Source organism: Tamandua tetradactyla, chromosome 13 (genome assembly GCF_023851605.1).
Source record: "Tamandua tetradactyla isolate mTamTet1 chromosome 13, mTamTet1.pri, whole genome shotgun sequence".
NCBI classification, from domain to species: Eukaryota; Metazoa; Chordata; class Mammalia; order Pilosa; family Myrmecophagidae; genus Tamandua; species Tamandua tetradactyla.
In genome coordinates, this window is record NC_135339.1 from 34,899,662 (window position 1) to 34,909,675 (window position 10,014).

At 38.6% G+C, this 10,014-nt stretch overlaps 1 protein-coding gene across 1 annotated transcript in view; it reads left to right on the plus strand.

The window, feature by feature from the left end:
• The window catches only part of LOC143653854 (uncharacterized), a 130,704-nt gene that overhangs the window by 109,008 nt on the left and 11,682 nt on the right, over positions 1-10,014 (plus strand). The window lies entirely within an intron of this gene.

The following is a 10,014-nucleotide window of genomic DNA, read 5'->3' on the forward strand; positions in this document are numbered from 1 at the left end:
AAAGTTTATTTTGTTTTTTTGTTATATAAACAATTTACGTGATTCCAAAATCAAAATTTTGGAATCCAGAACTTTGGTGATTCAGAGAAGTCTTAATTCCATCCCTGTCCCCTCCACCCTGTTCTCTCCCTTCCCATAGAAGTAACCATTTTTATTAGCTTTTAGCTTCTCTTATCATTGTTTCCTTTACAAGAGAGAATATCTTATTCTTCCTTTCCCTTTTCACAAGGTAGCACACTATACACACTGATTCCAGTTCATTTATTTTTTGATATATAGGTGCAGAACCTATTCTATTGTGGAAAGTAAGTGTCTAAAGAAAAGTAAATTTATTTCTTCATCTTCAAGGAGGTTAAAGTTTAAGCAAATTAAGAGACTCAGGGTATTGTTCTTTCTCTTCCACTAATGAAATCTCTAGGTAATTTTTGGAAAATCACCCAATTGATATTTCCATTTCCCCAGATACAAAAAGGAAGGAAACTAAATTATCTCTGATGTCCTGTCCATCTAAAAGGCAAAGATATACCAAGAAAGCCTGAGCTGTGGTTGTTGAAACACATCTAGCTTGAGTTTTTTAAATAGATTTGAGGAATATCAGGAAGTAGCACAGAGTTTTTATTAAGATGAGCTGATTTTCACTTTTTCTCATTTTCTATCCAACACTTTAGAGGTAAAGGCTGCAGGAAAGAAATTAACTGAATCAAACATGACGTTAAAAAGAAATGAGAATGGACATTTTGTTCATATTTTTAACAGTTCTATTTATGAAAGACTTGTATATTTTGTACACTGGGAGTATTACTGGTATTTAAAAAAAATGACTACTAGGGTACAAAGTACCAAAATAGTCTACTTGAAACACTTAAGACAGGATGCATGGTAATAATCAGCATTAGCACAATGCATGAGCAAACATTATAGTGACGCAAAATAAGGAGAAAGAATAGTTTGTTTAGTTCAAGTAGATTCAAGGAGCTGATGACCAATGTTGTAAATTTTCAGAAACAATATAAATGATCACTTGGCAAACAAAATAAGTACACTTATCAATGTCCATTTTCTTCAGTAGGAATACGTATTTTAACATTATTTCCAATGTCTCTTATGTGAACAAAATAGATCTAATAGATCTCAAATCATCTGAAATTCTCTGGGTTACTGATTTCCAGAAGGACCTTGCCTTCAAGGCCTTTTATAATTGGCTTGGTGAAACACATTAAATTACAGTAATAATCCTCTCTATAATGCTATGATTGCATGTCTGCTCAACTTCCCTTTCTCATTCTCTCTCCCTCTCTTTTTCTTGTCATAAGATTTCAATATGAATAGAAAAAGCATATTTTTATGTGCAAGTTGAAACCTAACATCTCTGGACCTTTCAAAAATCCTGAAACCATTATTTTTCCTATTTTCTCCCATTAGGAGAAATAGAAATATTTTCCTATTTTCTTCTCATTAGGAGATTGGGAGTAAGTAATTGGCTCTCCCTTTAAGAAATCAGACACTGTTTCTTTGGATTCGGCATTAGGAAAACTCCTGAATATTTCAGATGAAAATGTATTTTTCAGAGAATGAATACCTAGAGAAAAGACTCTATTTTCTTTTCTTAGGCGAACATTACCTTGGATACAAATAACTGTTCTTCTTCCAAAAGTCATTTCTTGTATTTGGCTGTTTCTGAATTCATTTTAAATCAAGTCTTAGCTTCACAGTAGTTTTCTCAGGTCGTCTCCCATCTGATAAAATGAAGTTTGAAACACTTGACCTCAGCTGAGAACTGGGACTGGAGGAGGGATTGAGAGATGTTCCCATCTCAGAGATGAGGTGATCCAAGAAATAGCATCCAGAGGTAAATGTGATCAATTGTTTATTCTAAAGGCAACATAAGAACATTTAGTACTGGGTGGAATAGAATAATTTGTGGCTGACCAATGCTTCTTTCAATAGAAAATAGAGAAACTAGATTAAATAGATATTAATATCTTTAAAGATATCAGGCAGCTGCTGAATCAAATAAGAAAAAAAGGGCTAGAAGAGAAAATTTCAGAGATGAGCTGACAATCTGCAGCTACTTTTTCCACAAGGGAATTTACAGATTCGAAGAGACTGTCAACCTGAAAACTTCCCAGACTGCTGCAGGACAGAGAAACGAACAGAGATTTTAATGGTCTTGTGAGGTTGTAGAGATGTAACTGAAGACTTAAGGGACCTCAAACATACAACCTCTCAAGAAATTTGCCAAATTATAAAATGATGAGAGTAAGAGATTGAAATGCTAAGCAGAAAACTTCTGAAATACAAAGTACCATTTCCCATGGTCTTATAGCACTGAGGAGACAAAGATTAGACTGTTAGGACTTGCAAATTAAGCCAAAAACCTCTTAAAATTAGAAAAGAGTTATACACTGTTTCATGACTCTAAAGAGGCAAAAATTCCATTTCACCAAAATGAGGGAGTCCAGTCAGTTGAAATCTCTGGAGGAAAACACTGTAATAAGATCAAATCAGAGACCAACTGAGTTTTACTAAGGCTTAAAGTCAGCCTCAACTCAACTCAATCCCTGATTGATTTAGGACAGTCCCAATTTCACTTGCCTAGCAAAGGAAAGGTTGATCCCTCTGAGGAGGAAGAAAAAGTCAATTAGAGCCTATATAATTTTTATATAAATGACCAACATTCAGCTCCTGCTTTGAGTTAGGAGTGTATTAGTGAAAAGCAGGATGAAAACATATAATAGGAAAGAAAAAAAAGTAGGTGACCTGTGTTGGTAGACAAGCTTTAAAATAAATGTGATGAATATGTTCAAGAAAATAGAATTAACCATGGGGAACTTCTCAAAGAATTGTGATCTCTAAAAAAGAATCAAATGGAAATCTAGAATTGTAAAATATAATATCGGAAATTAAAAATGGAATAGATTGGGCACAGAAGAAGACAGGATCATTGAGCTGAGAGGTTGGCCAATGGAAAATAGGTAAACTGAAGTACAGAAAGAGTAAGAAAGGAAAATATTTACAAAAAAAAGCACAAGAGACATGTGGGACACGGTGAAAGGTCTAACATACCATGTAATATGAACCCCAAAAGTAGAGAAGAGAATGAGGCAGAAGAAATATTTGAAGACATAACAACCCAGGATTTTCCATATCGGAAGAGTATCAACCCGCACGTTAATGAACCTCTGACACAGATTCAAGAAGCAAGCATAAGCTTTCATACACAGAAGAACATAATTTTGTATATCATATAAAACCACTGAAAACCAAAAGGCAAAGCAAGGAAGAGAATCGAGGTACATGTAAAAGTTCAGAAAACTGAAGACCATATGAACAGAAAAAAAAAAAAGAGGGTAGATTATCTGGATGATCCGCTGGGTGATAGAGTTTTTGGTGAGAGCTCTTAAGAATAAAGAGCTCTTGGGCAGGCCACGGTGGCTCAGCAGGCAAGAATGCCTGCCTGCCATGCCAGAGGACCCGGATTCGATTCCCGGTGCCTGCCCATGTTAAAAAAAATAAATAAATAAAGAGCTCTCAGGATAACCTTGAACTTTACCTTTTTTTCTACTTGTGCTAAGAAGTCTAAAAAGAATTAGAAAAATCCCAATTTGGGCACTGATTGATTCACTCACTCTCTCATATCCAATAAATTGCTTTATATAAATTATTTTGAAAACATTGCAAATTTCAGGAAGAACTTGCTTCTTGCTGGGTATCCTGAATCTGTGAGGACTGCTATCCCTGGCTCCCTCAGTCAAGAGCCTAGTCTTGAGCCAGAGAAAGGAAGATCTGGAGACTGTAACAGCATTACCTGAAGGCCCTTTTTGTCCTTCTCTTTATAAGTGTGAGTCAGAAATTCTGATAGGTGATGGTGAGGAGAGGAGCTGTAATTGCAAATTGAAAAGTCTCCCCAACTATTATGGACCTCTGATTAAGAACCATCTCTCTAGATCAGTGCTTCTTGATCAATAATGCACGAATCACCCAGGGGTTCTATTAGAATGCATATTCCAACTCAATATTTCAGGACTTACCTGGTCTAGGAATCCATCTGGAGGTTGTAGGTTTCTGGGAAGTTACCCTAGTGCATGGAACCTTTGTAGAATCTTATATAATGCCCTAGGTGTTCTTTAGGATTGGCAGGAATGGTTTTGATTGGGGTTTTGCTAGCTCTGATAGGTAACAATATCTAACTGAGGCTTGCTTTAAGAGTGACCTCCAGAGTAGCCTCTTGACTTTATTTTAACTCTTAGCCATTGATAGCTTATTTGTTACATCTTCTTTTCCCCATTTTGGTCAAGATGGCCTTGTTGATCTCATGGTGGGTCCTAGGCCTTTTATCAAGTTCTTCAGAACCACTGCTATAGAGTAATCTGAGGAGATTCTGATACCATTTGGGGAAGCAGAGTTGCCCATTAGCCCAGCTTCCACATTACCCACTCCCTAGAAGAACCAGTATCATCTACAAACTGCCTAAAGAAAAGCATTTAGACCAGTTGGGGCTCTCCAAAATGCTTCTACATATTGTCCCTACTGTGGGGAATCTTCCAAGTTCTTTCACTACAACCCTCCATCCAACACAAGAGGAGGATTTTTTTTCTCTATAATCAATTCATTCAATCTTTATCAGTGAGGAAGACAGACAAGTCACTCCCATGAAACAAGGATAGCAGATAAAATAATAAACAAGTAAACCAATAAATAGGTACATTCCAGATAGTGATCAGTGCTGAGAAGAAAAATACAGTGTAACGGAACAAAGAATGATGGAGTCAGAGATTGTGATTAGATGCTATGCTATGGTCCTGAAAGGCTACAGAGGCCTCAGGGTCAGTCAGGGTAATAGGAACACCATTGCAGAGAGGCAAATCTTGACTGGGATTGGCCTTAATGGTTCATTAAACTTCATCAGCTATCCCAAATAAATCTGGTCAGGAGGTAGCCTATGTCCTCTTTATCTACTACAGTGACTGGTCCACATGGGCCTCCCAGTGGATGTTCATGAATGGTTGGTTGGTTAGTTGGTTGGTTGGTTGGTTGGTTGGTTGGTCCATCGGATGGATGGATGGATGGATGGATGGATGGATGGATGGGTACTTAATTCTAGTGATTCTGATAAGATTCACCTAGTGAGGTGTTAAACCAGGATTTGTTTCAGATATTGGGCCAAACTAAGTTATTGACATTGAGGCACAGCTCTTTCCTAAATGATAAAGCAAATGGTAGAGTACCCTATACCCAAACATGAAGCACAGTAAAGAAATGGGATAAGCATGAATACAGAAAAGACTTTGGAGGAAAATATCCAAGAAAAGAAGTCCAAGAACACCTTCTTGACCCTGCTGAGGAATGAAGACATAGGTCGCTAAAATCCAAAGCAAAGCAGTTCAATTTAGGCCCAAAAGCAATGAGCCATGCATTTACTAGTAGCACTCATCTTTTGATCTTCATTTGTTTGACTCATGAATCATAATTCTTGGTTCAGGACTTGGGAGAGGAAATATATTTACTGACCCATATACCTCCAACAGATGCTTATTAGTGTTCATCTTTCTGACACTCTCTTTCCTAAGCTTCTATATTTAAACATCTCTCCCTTAAATAATAAATACAGTAAACACTGACTCTGTGCCAGGCATTGTGCTAAAAACTATATGTGGAGCATCTTATGAGTCCTTGTGATAATCCAATGAGGTTATCATCATCATTGATGATATACTAAGAGAAAATGAGGTTTTAAGTGAAGTAAGTTGTCCAAGATAAAACTAGAAAGTGGTGGAGACTGATGTCTTTCTTTAGGTATCTTAATATGTATCTATTTTCTGTTAGGTAGGTTAACATCTTCAAAAAGGTTGTAGTTTGGTCTTTTCCATTCAGACTATTTCTTTCCCTTCATAATTTTTTGCTCTAGTTCATTATATTTTGTTTTTATTCTACTACTTAGGGAAGATTCTTTTTTTCTTTTCTATTTTCAAGTTCTTGCATAGGAAATTGGTAGGGATGAGGGTAGACTTCATGGTTATCTCCATATACTGCCTACATGGTTAAGACAAGACATCATTCGGTCCACTTTCCAGATGAGGAAACTGGACCCGCAGTCACAGCGAATGTAAGATGTAAAACAGGATGATGAAGTCTGTACTCTTTCCACTGCATCACTGTCAAGGAATGACAAATAGATACAATTTGTGTGCAAAACAGATTAGCTGGTATATTAGCTAGGGTTCTCTAGAGAATCAGCAGGTGATACATCTGTAAATACAAAATTTATAAAAGTGTTTCACACAATCATGGGGATGTAAGAGTCCAAGATCTGTAGGGCAGGCCACAAATTGGCAGCTCTAATGAAGGTCCATAATGAACTCTCAGGAGAGGCTGGCTGGCAGAAGCAAAAAGAAGGACTGCCTCTTCTGAATCCTCCTTAAAAGCCTTCTGGTGATTAGATTAAGCGTCATTCATTGCAGAAGATTCTCCCCTTAGCTGATGTAGATGCAGCCAATGTGATCACGATTTAAGTCTCTGAAATGTCCTCACAGCAACAGATAGGCCAGCGCTTGCCTGACTAGACAACTGAGCACCACCACCTGGGCAAGTTGACAAATGAACGTGACCAATGCAACTGGTATATTAATTTTCTGTGCTACTGTAACAAATCACCACAAACGTCGTTACTTAAAACAGCATATATTTATTATCTTACAGTTCTATAGGTCAGAGTCCAATACTGGGCAAAAATCAAGGTATATGCGGGGCTGTGATCCTCTCTGGAGAACCTAGAGGAAAGCCCATTTTCTTGCATTTTCCCAGCTTCTAGAGGCTACCCTCCTTCATTGGCTCATGGCCCCTTTATCTACCTTCAAAGCCAGCAATGCCTGGTCAAGTCTTTCTCATATTGCATCACACTGACACTGACTCTTCTGCCACCCTCCTCCTGTGAATACATTGGGCCCATCTGGATGATCCAGGTTAATCTCTTTATTTTAAAGTCAACTGAGTAGCAAATTTAATTTCACTTGTAACCTTAATTCTCCTTTCCCATGTAACTTAACATACTCATGGTTTTCAGGGATTAGAATGTAAGTAAACATCTTTTGGGACCACTATTCTGCCTACCACAGCTGACAGAGGCTGCGTTGAGGATTCTGAGGTCATGCCTGAACTCATCAGGGAAGAGAACCATGGCCAGTTATGTCTACCATAGATTCAGAAGAAGAAAATGTCATACATTTTCCATCATACCACACATAGAGACTATAGGAAGGAGAGTTTCAAAATACCTATAATTGGAGGGGTCCTTTTAAGGGTTGTGTTCTAATGATCTACCTGGTTCTAAGCCCCTGTAACTCTTTTCAGCTTGTCCCACACTGGCAGGCTGAGCCCCACTCCAAGCTCCAGAAACAACTGGTCCTGGTCCTTTATGATCTTTCCAGCCTGATTTCTCAAGTGCCTACTCAGCACCAGGCCCAGGGCTGGATGCTGGGATCACCAAGATAGGTACAGCATTTTCTCTTCACCTGGCAAGCTTATCTTCTAGACAAGGAGACAGACAGTCAAATAGGTAGCCAAACAGGTAGAAATTGTACTATTTATCTGGCCCTCACTTTTCCTTCTCTTTCCTACCTCCACATCTTTGCTTACATTTGCCTAAAATGCTCTATTCTCTTCTGCTGCTCACAATCCTACTTATTCTCTAAGCACGACTTTCTCTTTGATCCTCTACAATCAGAAGAAAATCTACTTTCTCTAGGCTCCCAGGAAAAGATGTGCTGTTTAACTAAGTGTCCGAGACCACTGGTGCTCAGACATTCCACAGTACTTATTGAGGATTCACTCTGTGCCAGCACTGGATACACAGGTGATAAAAGACACAGACATGGTCTCCTTGTTCATGGAAATGACAGACTAGTGGGGGAGGCAGAAGTCAGTCAAATAATCATATAATTATATTTAAAGGGGCACCTGGATCAGTCTTACAGGAAAAAGGTATTTGGGGCCTTAAGAGTTATAGGCTGCCTTGGAGAAATGACAGTCGAGCTGAAATCTAAAGGCTGAGAAGGAATTATCTAGGTGGAGAAGAAAGTGATGGGCATTCTAGGCAGAAGGCACAAAATAGCATAAAAGCAGTGCAGGAGGAAAGCAGGCAATTCTCAGTGCTCTGAAAAGAGGCCAATGGCTAGAGAGGAGATGAGGAAGGCAGGATGGAGCCCCAGCCTGCAGGACAAGTGATGAGCTTTGATCTTCATCCCAATATTCTCGGGCCCACTCATTTGCGCTTACCCACTATAAGCTCTTTTAAAAAAAAATTCTAGGTATTCCTCACCTTGTAAGAATCCTGGTTCCCTCCACCAGTTCTCTGTACTTAGGATTATATGAGAAATTTTAGTTATGGTGTCAATTGTCAGGCCAGTTTAAACAGAGAAAAAAATAAAATGGTACATTCTGTGGAATGAGGGAGGTGGAGTTGCCACCTCGAACAAAGGAATTAGAAGTTGGAAAGAAGAGGGGTAGAGATATGTAATCAGCTTTCTGTTTCACTCACATACCTGACCAAGGTGAATACACTGTTACTCTTATCAGTCAGCAAACTTCCAAGTGAAGTGACCAAAAATGTGTACACCAAAGTAACAGATTTAGACCTGAAATTTCAGAATTATTTGGTAAATTGGATGGATCTGTTCTAAGGGGTAGGGGGAATTTGGATTTAACCTAGAGGTTAAAGATTGATAAGGTTTCTATCCCCACGGTGGCTTGCATACAGTAGGTGCAATAATTGAAAATAAATATTAAAGTGAATTTTGGAACATTGAGAACCTTTGTATAATCAACAAATGTATACATTTAGGACCATTTTCTGGGATGTCCGTCAATGAAGAACATGTGAAAAGAGTTCTGGATGAGATTCAGGAGGACAAAGTTCTGTCATGAATGAACTCTTGGGCCTGGGGCAATTCTTTGAAACCATCATAAGCCCCATCTTCATCATAAAATACTAGAGTTATCTTCTTAAGAATTATGATAAGAAAGGCAAAGTGAAGTGTAATTAGAACTACCTGGAAAATGGCTGAGGAAGGCACAACATCAGAGCCTGACACACCACGCACACCGCCTCTCATTAAGTCCATTGCCAACCTCTTCCCCCGTGTGAAAAGATTGCTGGTGATTCAACAGAACACCAGAAGAAATGGTTGGCTTGCATCCAGGAGTCATGTTGAAACAAAAAAAAATGCACCTTCTTTTTTAACACTAAAACGACATTCGGTGAGGTGAGCTGTTTCCTGTTCTGAGAAGCACACGTCCTAAATGAGACAACAGTACCAGCTGTACATCTTCTATCCCAACCTCTGTTCCTCCATCTATTAAGAGCAGAAAATTATACCTTCTCCTCCTCCCTCCCTACCTCAATAGGATTCTAGGAGGATAAATGGGAATACATGTTACAGAAACCTTTAAAAAGTCCCAGTCAAAAAAAAAATCTCCAAAATCAATGATCACATCAACACCAAGATTTTTATGTAGCCCATGTTTACAATACTGCAGTAATAGTACATAAAAGGAAAGTATCCCAGAGATAAATATGTTCTGAGAAGAACCCAGTCCAACTTCCTACCCAAAGCAGAATCCCATCTCCCAGGAAGAAACTAGAAGCTCTAGGGAGAGTTCATTGTGTTTCATGAGGTCGCCGAATCCATGTTGCACTTAGAAATTTTTTGTTCAGTGACTCGATATCTGCTGCTTTGGAACTTACCTCACTGATTTCTGGAATACCTTTTTCCACCACAAAAAAAATAATAATACTAAGTGTTTTTAAGTGTAATAAGTGTTTTAAGTGGCAACCCTTCATATATTTGAAGACAGCAATTACGTCTCCTCTTCTCACAGGACAGGGGCCCTTAGTCACCACTTTAGGTATCTGCCTCATTTCTGTGAAATTTGTCAACATCCCCATTACAGTGTGGACAGGAGAGCCTAGCCTGCCTACTTCAGATGTTCCTAATGGAAAAACTCATTTCTGTCCTG